Below are 15610 nucleotides of genomic sequence, written 5' to 3'. Positions count from 1 at the left end.
TGTCTCTAGCCCCTTAACTGCCCTACTTCCCTTTACTATCCTACTTCTTTTTATTATCCCGCTCTTCTGGATATGTTTAAGGGATTTTCTTTTTTCCTTTAATTTCCACCAAGCTGTTGCACATTCTGAGCTTCCACTTGGACATTGCTCTCCATTTCCCTTAGAAATAAAACAAGAAGATAACCTCTGCGTGCTCCATTCACAGCATCTGCCCACCTGCACCTAAGCCCATACTTTGACTTTTCTCCTGTTACTATTTTCTCCATGTTTCTCTATATTTCTATAAGAGCATTTAATACCATTTGTATATAAAAATTGTATCCTCCTTAAGTAACTCAAGCACGTTGACAATTTTTCAGTTCCTCTCTTGTATCATCATTTTCTTCATTCTATTGGAAGCTTTCACATATTCAATAAAAAGGTTTTTTTAACTTTAAAAATAAATAAACTCATGAACAGTCTTCACCTTTCTTTACTCTATTTTTTTTTCTCCTTCCCTTTGCAAACAAAAAGCAACAACCGAAACCACAGTACAAAAGTCTTAAAGGTGCTATCTAAGCTCACTTCCTCTATCTTTTCTCTTAATCTTTTTTTCTACCAATACAAATGAAGCTGGCACTTGCAGCACTCCGCTGATACTGCTCTTTGGAAGGTCATCAGTAACATCCACTACTCTTCGACTAATGGTAAAGTCTCAGTTCTTATTATTCTTGACCCATCCAACACAGTTGAAGGTGAACATTAATACCTCATTGATAAATGAGCCTAAATACTGTCATCATATAATTCTTTGACTACTGTTCTTATCAGCTGAAATGTGCAATATCTTTATTTTGGTAAATTTGATAATGTGATTCAATAAGAAACAAAATCAATGTTACTTAAAATATCCTTGAAACAAATGTTAATGGAATTATTCATTGTGAATATACGTAAATATTACTTGGTGTGATAGTTCATTATTGATTTTGTGCTCAAGGTACATTGCTGACTACTGAATTTTTTGGATAGGAATTAAGGTATTAAAATAGCTTTTAGTTATTTAAAAATTTTCAATATTATTGTCTGAATATCCTCTGCCACTGTCAATAAAATAGCAAAAATGTAAGCTCCAAAACCAAAACAAAAAAAATGCATATATTACTCTGCTTATGCTCTTGTGTATATTTGAAGTTATTGCAATTTTGAAAAACAAAATTTTTACATACTTGAAGCTTGACTAGTACATATTATCAATTGAGCAAGAAAATTTGATTACTTCAATTTAAATTTAGCATATTCCCTGAGATTCATTAATGGTAATTATATTTTTGCACCAGGTGTTTCCAGAGGAGAATGATATTACTGGAAAGATGATAGTTTACTTACGCTGTTAGTAATCTTTTCATAGACTCCAGATAATAGTATATTAATTGATTGCTTTATAATGCCACAATTTTTTGTTACATAATAAAGCCTCTGGAGTTCAAGATTGTAAAATTAAAATGTCTATTTTTTAATGTAATGTTGGACAGTGTAAAGCCAGATAAATACGTATACATCCATGTAATGGAATATGTAAAAAAAAAACATAGCTCTACAAAAGAAATCTCAATATTTTTTGATGGATATATTTTACAGCTCACTTTTCCCAATTTTAATGCAAAATAATTAAAAATGAGTTCTTAATGATTGAAAAATAAAAAGCTACTGGATAAAAATACTATACAGCATTTATAATAACAGATAATTGTATTATATTACACAATAAAACTATTAGAAAATGTCACCAGATACACTAAAAAAGAATGCATAGCCTTAATTTTGCTTTTTTCTTTTTAGTCTACATATACGATACTAAAAAATGTGCATCATAATAAAGGGAAAAAGTGAAAAGACAGACTTAATAAATATAATAAGAGAATATAAATACATAGAAACAGAAAATGCAGACATACAGAGAGATTACATGTAAATATTTTTATATGATGTCTGTTTTACAACAGACAAAACTGTAATACAATATAAATACTGCTTAAGTATGAGAATAACAATATAATTATGAATGAAGGGATCTGAAAACTCTAGGAATACAATATGCATCACTAGGAATAGGTTGCTTAAAACATAAAATAAGCAATTCGTTTGATTCGTTCCTCCAATGCCATTAGCAAAAATGGAGATTAATTCCCACTTCATTAGAAGTGAAATGGGAATACTATTACACATTTATAATTAATTACAATAATTTGAAGAGAATAGCTTGTAACACTCCGAAATGTAATTATATATATTGATGAATTAATAGTTTTCAAACATTTATTTTAAATGTACACTATGCAGAAGGAATAGGGAATATTCTTGGAGTTAGATATATGAGTGAAATATTATTTTAATTTTAATTTAGTTTAATTTATTTTTTTTGAGACGGAGTGTTGCTCTGTTGTCAGGCTGGAGTGCAGTGGCTGGATCTTGGCTCACTGCAACCTCCGCCTCCCAGGTTCAAGCAATTCTGCCTCAGCCTCCGGAGCAGCTGGGACTACGGGCGCTCGCTACCACGCCCAGTTAATTTTTGTATTTTTAGTAGAGATGGGGTTTCACCATGTTGGCGGGGATGGTCTCTATCTCTTACCTCGTGATCCGCCCACCTCGGCCTCCCAAAGTGCTGGGATTACAGGCATGAGCCACCGCGCCCGGCCTTGAAATATTTTTGGGTTGTATCAGTTTAGAAGAAAATGTATTAAAGTTGTTATTTATTATTTTTGTCTTCTTAGGCTAACCTCCTTTTTTGAAGCTAATCTTTCTAGGCTTCTATCTTCAAAACTCGATTGAAATTATTCTCATCTTTGTCACTAAGAACTTGCAAGATCAAATCCTGTGGTCATTTCATCACTGACATCTCTTTATAGTGGTCACCATAATTAATGATTTTTCATTCACTTAACAAATATTTCTCAAGTATACGCTCTGTGGAAAACTAAAGAATAGTAAAATAAAACAAACTTTTGCCTTGATGGCTCTCCATCTTAATGGAGAAAATATTCATCAGTATTTACCAATTCCTGTCTTAGAGGACAACCTCTGTGAATGAAATGTTCTCAAATAACTCATAATTGAATGTCTCAGGGACAGAAATATATAACTGAATAGTGAAATTATATCTTTTTTACTGTAATATAAATACTATACTATGTACTCACTATACTATGAATGAAATTAGATATTTAAATTAAATATGATTTGCTTATACTTTATTTTGAAAAGTTTATTATGAAATTATGTGTAAAGTTGCTATGTAGATTATCAGTTTTGTGTGTGTTTGTTTTATACCATCAGTATTATAATATACTTAATGTGGAGACAGACATACATTTGACATTTTTTGAAAGTAAGAAAAATGAGAATAAATTTCACTAAGCATAATCTTGTAAAAGTTATCTTGACAATAACAATGGATGAGATATAATTTCAAAAATAATTATGAGTCCCTTACTTGTGTCAACTCAGCCAAATCATCTTCTTTTTAAATGTTAAAATTCTATCATAAAGTGATATTGGCATTTTTGAACATTTAGTGTTAAGGGCTACATACTAAAGTAACATACATTTGTTGATTCAATAATCTGCTTAACAAATATTTATTCAATGACTTACATGCTATGATATATACTAGATTGTACTCATTAAAAATAAAATAATAAAACTAAAATAAAAGATATATTCCTCAAATTCAAAGGATGTTAATCTCACAAACCATTATGTCAATTATTTATTAAGGCTCAAATTAGTCCTTTTATAAATCCATTTCTAGGAAATCATATTTAAAGTGTTATTTTATGAAGAAATACATAGTTGCAGGCATTAAATGTCAAAATAACAATTTACAATTTATTTATGCAGAAAATGTATAATCTTTACTAATATATTTTGTTGTTACCTTTTAAGAATGATATTCAAAGATTCATACAATTGGCATATAAATTATTAAACACAAAATTGAATGCTGCTTATTTTCTTTAGTTTACTACCAAAGATGTTGAACTTTCTGAAGAAAAGATTGAAATTCTGAAAAACATTCTAGTAAAAATCTGCTCCTGTGAAATGTTATCCAATGTCCACAGCTTCAACAGATTGGATTTTGAAGCTTAAACCTTTGAAGTTTAGTTTACTTAATATCATGGAACTTGATTCCTTACTATGAATCAACTTCATAGTAAGCTGTGCTACTCAAACCATTGTGGTCAGTCTTATACATAATATATTTTTTTCTTTCTAAGATTACTTGCAACTCAAAATCGTTTTGTATTTGATAGTGCATATTGCTATACCACTCTTTTCAAAATATGTCCTAAGATATACAAAAATAGCTTCAGATTCTTTAATGTTCAGTCCTTCTTTTTCTTTCCTTCATCTTTTCTTCATATATTAAACTTCTAACATTGGCTTCTTTTTTTTTTAATCAAAAGGCGACAATTCTGTGTGTGTGTGTGTGTGTGTGTACATCTGTTCAATGATCTGTAGGTATTATTCTCTTAACTTTCTTTCAGTTGGGCATTCCCATGGAAAAAAAATTAAAGTACTTATGTTTTCATGCATTGATGTCTTTCTCGTACCAAACCTCTGCTAAAGACCTCAAGGAAGGAAGAAATTATGCCTAAGTATACAAAGCTCTTTTTATGTAGAGGGAGAATAAAAAGTCAGAGTCAAACTAAAAATCTAGATATTAACCTGTAGATAGTAGTCCTAAATTTTTGAAAAGATACCTTTAAATAGTAAATATATTAATTTCTGAGTATGTGTCTTTCTGTTTGATTTTCTATTCGGATATATAGATTTTTATTAAGCAATAATTATACAGATGAAATTATGCCTTAGCTTACTTCAAATTTATTAGCATTTTGCACGTCTAAAGTAAAAATAACTGAAAGCTTTAATGATAAAGCTTAATGATAATCTGATTTAAATAGTTCACAGTGAAAGACAGAATACTTGACATCTTGTGTAGTATTTTTTATAGACTTTAAAACATTAATGGGAAATTCTTCTAATACGTGAATAAAATAAACTGGGATATGGTGCCAAGATCATATATTGGGGAAAGTCTCTTCAATAAATGGAGCTGGGAAAACGTTTTCACTGGGCTTCTAACTTCTGCCATGAACTCATATAATGGTACGTGAGACACAGTTGCAGTGAGCAGAGTTTATTAGCACGTTGCCACACCTGATAGATGATCAGAGGTGAATTGTCTACCTACTCGTATCCTTTATCCTTTTCCAGATGCAGTTAGTACTCCATTCACTTCAAGGACAGCATGTAGGATGCTTTTTAATTAAATTCAAGTACCAATAGACAGCTCTCTCCTTTCCGTTTTGCAGATATACTTGACAGCCATACAGCCACTTATTCCTTGCTTCATGCTATATGGACTTTCAGATGAGTGAAATAACCAGGTCACCAGGAGGTGTGTCAATAGGAAACTTGAGAAATTATTACTTATCTGTGCTGGATACATATGTGAGAAAATAGAACTGAGCATCCTGACCATAGAGTGAAGGTGGTTCATCCAAAGATTTTCGTTTTAGATGTTTTATCATTTATCATATGGTTGAAGATGTTCTTGCTTTATTGTTAAGGCTTTGCAATTTTGCAATAATTGGATTAACAGTCAAAAGAAAAAAATACATGCATTTATTTTAAAATCATGTATTAAATTTCTGTTTCTCAAAGTCATAAGTATAAAACTTCACATAGTATTTGTGAACATTCACCATGCAAACGTTAAGTTCATAGTCATACCACTATCTTTGTAAAGACACAAACTTGCTTAAGCTGAAGCAACACTTACTTCAAAATAAAGTTGTGATTTTAAGAAGATTGTGCCATAAACAATGATTTGAAACATAAAGCATACGTTTTCTTTTGGATGCTTCCTGCCAATTATTTTTCCTCATTTTAAAATCCAACTTTCCTTGTGCATACAAAAAAATGTAGCAGTAGATTTTATTGAGTTTGCTTTATGAGAAGGAAAATCCTACTTAAAATTAGAGGCTAGCAACTGCATATCAGACTCATCAGACTTTCAAACAGAAAATCTATTAATCTTATTTTTTCAATCTATGCATTCAAAATAACAATTTCAGAAGATTTGTTCATTTAAAAATTGGAACCTTAAATATAATCTTCTAGTTTTTATTTTAAGGTCTTATAAAACATTTAACATTAACAGAAAGTATTTATTCTGTGATAAAAACATGAACACAAACTTTGGTGGAACATAGTAGACACAGTTTTCTAAGTGTTGGCAATAATGTGTACTACACTTCAGTGTTACTTAATGCTCAGATAATAACATTATTTTTATCTTTATATAGAGATACATACAATTTTTATTTTAGAATATATATTTTTGAAATTAGTTTTTGTATAAAATAACATTAAAACAATTATTTGACCACAGAAAAATATTAAAAATTTTTGAAGTATCTATTATTTTATCAGTCTCTGTTAAACTTATAAGTATTCCATTTTGGATGATAAGATGTAATTATTTATAAATCAGTTAATAAATAAGTTACTTATTTTAAGGTAATTGAATTTCTGAAGAATTTAACCTATCTTGTAAGATGCTGCACCACATGGACCTAGGTTGTCTGTTTATTCTGAAAACTCTAAAATGTGGCCAGAATCACATCTGAAGCCTTCTAGTCTGACAAATGTTCGCAGTAATAGGAAATCAAAATTCAAGCAAGCTTCAAAGCAATGTGGTATATTTTGTGCACTGAAAGACTACAAAGGTGTCAGTGGTGGTTTAGGATTACTCTGCCCAGCGTTATGACAGTTCCCTGACCATGTTAGATTAAGAGCTAGATAAAGGAACCCTCACTATGAGGGTCCAGTAATTGGTCTGGTGATCCACATGTTGATTGTGGTTGTAATTTCTGTATTTTGAGCTTAGCTTTCTGTACATAAATGTATGAGTTTCAGTGAAGTAAATTCACTAATAAAGTAAAAGGCATTATTCTCTTGACGAGTTAGGAATGTTAATTCAAAAAAAAAAAAAAAAAAGTAAGAGCATTTGAATAGCACAACCTGAGAGGGAAACTGACCTGTTTATAAAACGTGGGGCAGAGGCTAGTGTCCAGAAAATGTATTTGAGGTGAATTTTCTACATCTGGGGAGTGACAGAATCCTTACATAACTGAAAGGCTATTTTTTGATACAGAGGATTATTACTGATTTTAGTCTTTGTTAATGCAGGGCTTTATGATTGTATTAAATAATTAAAAATTCAATTATTAAAATATTACCCACCAAATTATTACATAAAAAATTTAAAAATCATTACATTGTTTTTCAAATAATTATTACTTAAGCATTGTAAAAAATTAATGAAATTCCCCTAGGTATATCAATGATAAATAATAAATTGATTTTTTTCTCTTAAATTTACCACATAGCTTAAAAGCACACATTACTGCCATGATTTAAATTTTATTATACACACATTTAAACTTTGTTCAAAGCTATAAATACTAGGAATTTAAGTTATCTTTTTATTGAGCTACATTATATGCTTTCTTATATTAATTTTTGTACATCTCCCTTTTATAACACCATCCCTCTTAATTTTACCAGTAACTAAGAAGCCCCCAAAGATGGCTGGCCCTTCCTGGTTGCATTCCTCTCTCTTCTAAATTTATAATCCTGAATTTTACTTTAAACATCATTGGTTGGGCATGGTGGCACATGCCTGCAATCCTAGCACTTTGGGAGGCCGAGATGGGCAGATTACCTGAGGTCAGGAGTTTGAGGCGAGCCTGGCCAAAACGGTGAAACCCTATCTCTACAAAAAATACAAAGATTATCCGGAAGTGGTGGCACTGCCTGTAATCCCAGCTACTCAGGAGGCTGAGGCAGGAGAATCACTTGAAGTCGGGAGGTGGAGGTTGCACTGAACCAAGCTCGTGCCACTGCACTCCAGCCTGGGCAACAGAGTGAGACTTTGTCTCAAAAAAAAAAAAAAAATCATAATAAAATGTAAATAGATCTCCCTGAAACAGAAATTCATTGAACTGACATCAGATTTTGTTATTCTGTTAAGTATGAAATTGAGCCATTGTGTTTTTTATTTACAGTTGTGTGGTTCTAATTAAAAATGAGTTTGAATATATTTTCATAAACTATGGACAATTTACGTTTTCTCTTATTTGAAAGGAATTTTATTTTATTTTTATTTTTTTGCCTCAAATAAGTTTACTTAACAAAATTTTACCAATTTAAAGATAGTGTTCTCCATCTTAGGCTTTCTTCTGAAAAATTAAATTCTTAATTTTAATATAGTCATTTATGAATCTGTTGTTTTCTGAACTATGCTTTCAAACAACTGGATAATTTTCATTGCTATATCTTCAAATATTTTCTCTGCTTTACTTCATTCTTCCTTCTACTTCATTTAATTCAATTACATTAGATTTTTGTATCACCTTCTAGGTCCCTAAGGCTTGCCTCATTTATTTTTCTATTTAATTTTATTTTCCCCGATGACTATTTTGAATTAATCTTACTGGTCTACTACAAATTAACTAGCATTTCTTTCACTCTTCTCCAATGTGCTATTAAACTCATACTCTGAATTATTTGTTTCAGTTATTGTGTTTCTCAATTCTAGAAATTTATTTTGGTACTTTTTGATTTTTTTATTGCTCTGCTATGATATCTAATTTGTTCATTCATTATAAGCATATTTTCCATTACCTCCCTGGTCATATAATAGCTTCCTTAAATATGTTTATATTAATTTCAATATCTGAAATTACTATTTATTGGTTATCTTTTCCTTAAATATTACTAACATATTGATGTTTCTCCATATTACAAATAATTTTAGAGAAAATACAAGGATTGCCAAGCCTCTTCTATTTCTTACTCACATTTCCAAGATAAGCGGCCACATAGGGCCCCCCAGGAAACAACAGGATGGGCAGGAGGCAAAGACAGAAGTTAGAAGAAAATCTAGGCCAAAGTGTTTTGGAAGGGTTTTGCTGGAAATGTGACAGGGCAGAACAAACAGTTTAGGATTGGCTAGTCTAAATAATTCCAGTAAACTCTAGTTGCCAGGCACCTGGTCCTGGAAAGAATTAAGAGTAGTGGTGATATTGGTGTGGTGTGTGAGAGATAGTTAAGTTGTTTGGAACTATCCAGTCTGAAGTGATTGGTTTGCATAAAAAGATGATGTGCTCACGAGCTCTTTGCTCTCTCTTAACAATTCACTAGCCCCAGGAGGGGCAGTCTCTTCTCCAGCTAGAAAAGGTTCTTAACATGTCAAAACATCATAATTTATAGAAAATAAAATATACATATGCAATGCAACATGAAAGTTGACCAGGCAGTTTTTGCCTTGAACATTCTCCGTAATTGGTTTGAGTTTCTAATGCAAATTAATCATTCTGCAGATCAGCAAAGTTCACTTCAAAAACATGATGATTTCCAGGTATCAGATGCAATTTTGGCTCCTTGAGTCCTTGCGACTGGTGTTTTATCCAATATTTCCTATAATCGCCATAACTGGTGCTTTCACATCATAGCAATCTTTCTTAGAACATGCATGAACTGCTTTTTTCTTGGCGGTATTTTCGCCACCATTTTTAAGGTGCTTGTTCTTGCCAACACAGATAATAGTTTCATACATTGTGTTATTTTGAATGAAATATCAGAAAAAAACTTTATGTTATGCTCAATTCAAATAAGACCAGTATTTTCTATTCTGTGATAATTTTAAGAAAACTGTGTTGAGAAATACGTCCTGTGTTCTTTTTTGACGGGTGTTCCTTTCATACAATGCATGATGTCTTTTGTGGGTAAATGTTTTAAGCTCTGTATGCATTCATGAATGCCCTTAACATTTCTTATATTCCTCATATACCTGATTTTATTTTCTCTCTTCAGCTCAATTTTGGGGATTTATAAATAATATTGCTTTCATTTTTATGTTATTTTAATTGGTTGTTTATTTGTATTGTTTATTACACATGTCTGACTGTTGCACATGTTGATCACCTTTTTTGGTTCTCTAATTAATTTCACTTTGGTCTTAATTCAATACTTTTTGCTGATAATTAGAATGCTTTTGGCAGAAAATGAAAAATACATGATTCAAAATTGCTTAGACACTAAGAAAAATGTACAATCTCTCTTGAGAATTATTGAGAATTAGTGACCTTCAGGTTGATTCGCTGACTCAATAATTTCATCAAAGCATCGTTCTTTTCATCCTCCGTTATTAGTGTTCAGTTCATGCCCAAATGCTATGAAGACAGCAAGCACAGTTTCAACCACTGCAAATAGAATCAATAGCATTCTGACATAGAAAATAAGTCATCCTTTCCTGTGACTTTCTTAGCATTTTATTGGCCAGAAATGTCACATATCCATTCAGCAACAAATTAGTGGCAAAAGAAATAGAAATATCTCATAGTAATTCCAATGCTAAAGTTGTTAGTGAAGTCAGTTTTTCTGAAGTGTACAGTTAAGGAGGAGAGAGATAGCTGAAGCATCTGTTATTATGGTAAATTATTTGATGGGGTGGTAAAGAGGATGTTCTGTCTGCAATCAATGATATCAAACATATTTCATTTTTATATTTTACTATTCTCTTTCTCAGTTTTTTCTATTAAATGACAAATGCATCATCATTATCATCAATATTAAAATGTATTATTATTAGATTTGGCATGGTGGCTCACAATTATAATTTCAGCACTTTGGGAGGCAGAGGTGGGAGGACAGCTTGAGGCCAGGAGTTTGAGATCAGCCTGGTTAAAAATGCAAGAACCCGTCTCTACGAAACATTAAAAACTTAGCTGGCCACAGTGACTTTCTCCTGTAGTCCCAGCTACTCAGGAGTCTGAGGAAAGAGGATTGCTTAAGGCCAGAAGTTTGAGGATACAGTGAGCTATGATCCAGCCTGTGTGACAGAATGAGACACCACCTCAAAAAAAAGAGTATTATTATTAAACAAACAAATATTTTTGTTGTTTGTTTCTAATGAGCACAGTTGTTTATGAAGTACATAGGTTTCATTTTATAATAATTTTTCATTAATCTGCAATACAAATTATGACTATAATTTGTACAAGTTTATTTTAAATATAATTATTTATGTTTATAAATACAACTTATGTGGATATATATAGAAATATATATGTGTGTCTTTTTATAACGACCTATTTTGCACAAATTCCTAGACATTGCATTACTTGTGTTTTGCAATAATTGTTTTAACTGTTTAATATTTTATAAATGAGGCCTATTTAAATTCTAATTTTTGAAATTATTACAATTCCCATGACCTAATACAACGTATGGTTTGTGTTAAGAATGTCCCTGGGAAGACTGAGCTGAAGGATTTGTTTCTCTTTTCTGAAAGACAATGAAAAATACAAAATATTGGTGATTAAAATGGGAATGCCTACTTTCTGCCCTATTTTGTCAAGGTTCTATGCTCTCTTCTAACCTAGTATAGATAAGTATGAATTATTATATTTAAAATAAATAAAATGATGTTATGGTTTAAATGTGTCCCCCAAACTTCAAGTGTTGGAAACTTAATCCCCAATGTGGCAGTATTGAAAGGTGGGAACTTCAAAAGATGATTGGATCATGAGGGATCTGCCCTCATGAATGAATTAATTCATTCTTGGATTAATGGGTTAATGGGTTATTATGGGAGTGGAACTTGGAGCTGTATAACAAGAGGAAGACAAACCTGAGCTAGCATATTCAGGTTCCTTGCCATGTGATGCTCTGTGCCAACTTTGGAACTCTTCAGAGTCCCCACCAAGAAGAAGGCCTCTACCAGAAGTGCCCCTCAATCCTGGACTTCCTATCCTCCATAACTGTAAGAAATAAATTCTTGTTTTTATAAATTTCCCTATCTCAAGTATTCTGTTATAGGCCACAGAAAATGGATTAATACAAATGGATTACCTGCAGACAGGAACTCAGCCCCTCCTAGCTTTGTAGTGCTGTAGATCCCCTGAGGAGAACAGTTTATTTGATTCACCCAGGATCTTCTCCTCCTATCTTCAGGAGCCCCTGCATACTTAACAAGACATCCTTTGAAATTCTGAACTTTTTTTTTTTACTCCAGTTTGAGTCACAGGAAATTCTGGATGTTCTATTATGGCACTCTGAAGCCTGATACAACTAGAGCATAACTTGAAAATGATGAGTTTTCTCATAACTGACCTCCACTATTCTCCAAGTTTTCACATTATACCACCATTTTAATATAGGTTGCTCTACCATCATATTTAGGAAGCATTTGCTACATACTTGTTGCATATCCTGGCCTCACCTGGAATCCAGGTGCCAACTGTATGTATTCTCAAGTTTATTGCCTTTAGAAGAGTTCCTTAGTGGTCTTAATGGTCTCTGACTCTCATACTCAGGTGAAATATTAACAGGAAATAGTATGCAAATGTTCATCATATTCGTCTCTTACCCTTACTCTATTTCTCTAACTTTTTTTTTTTTTTTTTTGAGAAAGAGTCTCGCTCTATCCCTCAGGCTAAAGTGCAGTGGCGTGATCTTGGCTCACTGCAACCTCTAACTCCAGGGTTCGAGTAATTCTCATGCCTTAGCCTCCCGAGTAGCTGGGATTACAGGCACCTGCCACCACATTGGCCAGGCTGGTCTCAAACTTCTGACCTCAGGTGATCCACCCACCTTGGCCTCCCAAAGTGCTATGATCACAGGCCTGAGCCACAACACCCAGCCTATTTCTCGAACCTTTGAGAATATTATTTACTAACAGTGCTAGGCATAATATCTTATTCTGCATATTAACATGCACATTGAATCATTTCTGTTTCAAACACAGATGGTTACTTTTGATCTCAGAATCTAAAATATGTGCCATTTTGCTTGCTGGATTTTGTGACAACACTCTTGGAAAAACTACAATCCCATGTGCCACCCATAACTGACTTACTCTAGGGAAGAGTTAAAGAAGATGATAATAAAAAGGGAGCAAAAAAAGTCATATAATTATTCCATAACATTCTCTTTTGTTTTAATCCAAATTTTAAAAGCAGGGGCCAATATTTCAGAAGATTTTAAAGTACATGACATCATCTGGATTGTTGCCTGCAAAACATTCCTGCTGCCCCCCAAAATTATACCATCTGAACTACTCAGGAGGAGAGAAAGATTTTGAAAGGGAAATGAGCATGCACATACACAGTACTTTTATATCTGCGTCTTGTCCCCTAATCTGAATCCTATAGCTGGATTTTGAGATGGTGGTGGAATCCTGCCAAAGTTTTACTCTCAGATAGGAAAATCAGAGAAACCTAGTAAATGGCAATTTTGGAGAAGAGTCAAATTTATTAGGGCTTCAGGGAAGATATGACTAAAGAAAAAACCTAAGCTCTGAATATAAAGGATACAGTAATTGAGAGTTGCAGGAGGCAGCCCAGTCAAATGCCTAGGAAGTTAGAGACAGGTCTGTGGTGAAACCCCACCTCCAAGCTGAAGACAGTTTTAAGCCTAAAAGCCAAGCTACAGTTTAAATCCTGGGACCAGACTGAGAACTTGTCTTCCTGTTTCACACACTTTCCTCTGATTGATCCCCATCCTTCACCTATTTTACATATACCTACCCTTTTCTAATTGGTTTTCTACACTGTTGTGCCCACCTTTGAGTGGTATCTTTATTTTAATCTTTTTTGCATACTCACAAACCAATAAGCACACACTTCCCATTCTGAGCCCATACGAGGCCCTGGACCCAGCCACACAGGAGACTTTCCCACCTTTGGGTAGGGGAACCACTTGCCCATACCGCCTTTCCACCGAGTGTTTTCCTTTCGTTTAATAAATTCTACTCCACTCACTCTCCAGTGTCCGTGTGCCTAATTCTTCCTGGTCATGAAACAAGAACTTGGACCTAGCTGAGTTAAGGAGCAGGAAGACTGCTACATAATTACAATGCCTATGGGACATTCAGATTGTAATGAAAATCAAGACCAGAACCTGAACATGTGAGAACCAGATTTCAAAGAAAGTTAAAAAAGTAGCATTAGAAAAGCCTTTTACACCGTAATGTCCAGATGGAGTCTATAAGACTTGAGATGGTGGTATCTGGTGAATATGCTCAAAAACATTTAAACTCTGAACCAATTGAACCCTTTGGCTCTATTGAGGTGGCATCTTCACCTTGCTAGAGGGTAGGAACATCACTTTCATGCATAAAGAATGTGCACAATTTAAACTGAGCCCAGGTCTTAAAACTAAAATATAACAGCCTCGAGACACCACCTCCCCTCATGGCCAAAAATGAAGTCAATAATTAACATTGAGTCTTATCATGACCTGTCTCGGGAAGAGTGGGTTCTAATAACCTACGCTGGAATATTCTAAAAAGTTCTTTTTGTCACCAAACTGTGTCAACATTTCCTTCCAAGACCCTAAATAAAGCAGTGGTTAAAATTTTTATCCTGAAGAACTTTAACATCTTAAGAGACTGATTATGATATTAAATAGGAAAATGTACACAGCTAGTATTAAGGCTTCATCCTTGAGTGAGTCATATTGTCTGATCTCAGGCCTTACCTTGCAGAGATGAGCCAATAAATGTCAAATCAGCATTATTCTGAAGTCAACCATTTCACTCTACATATTCACTTTGTTATTCATTGTTTTTTACCTTCTCTTCAATATAAACTTCATGAGAGTTATTTTGTATGCTTTTTGTCTTAAAAATTCAAAAATTCAATAACCAATCATTAAATATATTATTTATTAAAATCCCTTTTCGAGTATTTCATTGGCTTCTTTGAATAGCCGTGTTCTAAAATTGAGTCCAAGACCTGTTCCTTCATGCACACACATAGATTTGCTTCTTCTTGTGTTCTTTGATTCAGTAAAGAGTAGCACTTCCTCCAAGTTGATAATACTCAAAAGTAACAATTTCAAAATCTCCTTGTTTCTAAATTTGAATGATGAACAGTGAATAATGTTACCCTCCCAATTTAAAACCCTTCAAATACCGTCCAAAATTATTATATATGCTTTTTGTGGTATGTCCTTGGCTATCTTATATAAACTCATTTTCTGACTATTGCCTTTTTCTCTGTAGGATTCACCTTTTTAAAATCTATTTCCAGTCTTTGAAATCAATAGTTTCATCCTATTCCCAATATTCCTGTATATTATGTCCTCTCTCTAGAAAGCATCTGCCTTCTTCCTATGCCAAATCTTTCTTCATTAAATCCCAGTTTATTCTTCTGTTTAAGATTAAAAAGTCACTTCATCATTGCACAATTGAAAGTATGTGAATAATTATATGTAAACTTTTGTTTTTATATCTGTTTTCTACAGTTTAATAAGAAATGGAAAGTTTCTGTCTTTTTAAAAATCTATTCTGAGCATTAAGTACACTATGTAGGTAATGTTCAATAGTCTTTTGTATTTTTGTTACTAATTAAGAGAAAAAGTGAGTTGGAAGTTCTAAATTATTCACCTTTGACAACTGTATTTATTAAATTAAGTTCATTGTTCTCTATAGTCACCTCATTTTTTACATTAATTTAAGATTACTTAGATGTATCAGTCTTTGTTTTCTAGA

Source organism: Hylobates moloch, unplaced genomic scaffold, assembly GCF_009828535.3.
Source record: "Hylobates moloch isolate HMO894 unplaced genomic scaffold, HMol_V3 SCAFFOLD_4, whole genome shotgun sequence".
Lineage (NCBI taxonomy): Eukaryota > Metazoa > Chordata > Mammalia > Primates > Hylobatidae > Hylobates > Hylobates moloch.
This window is presented reverse-complemented; position numbering follows the sequence as displayed.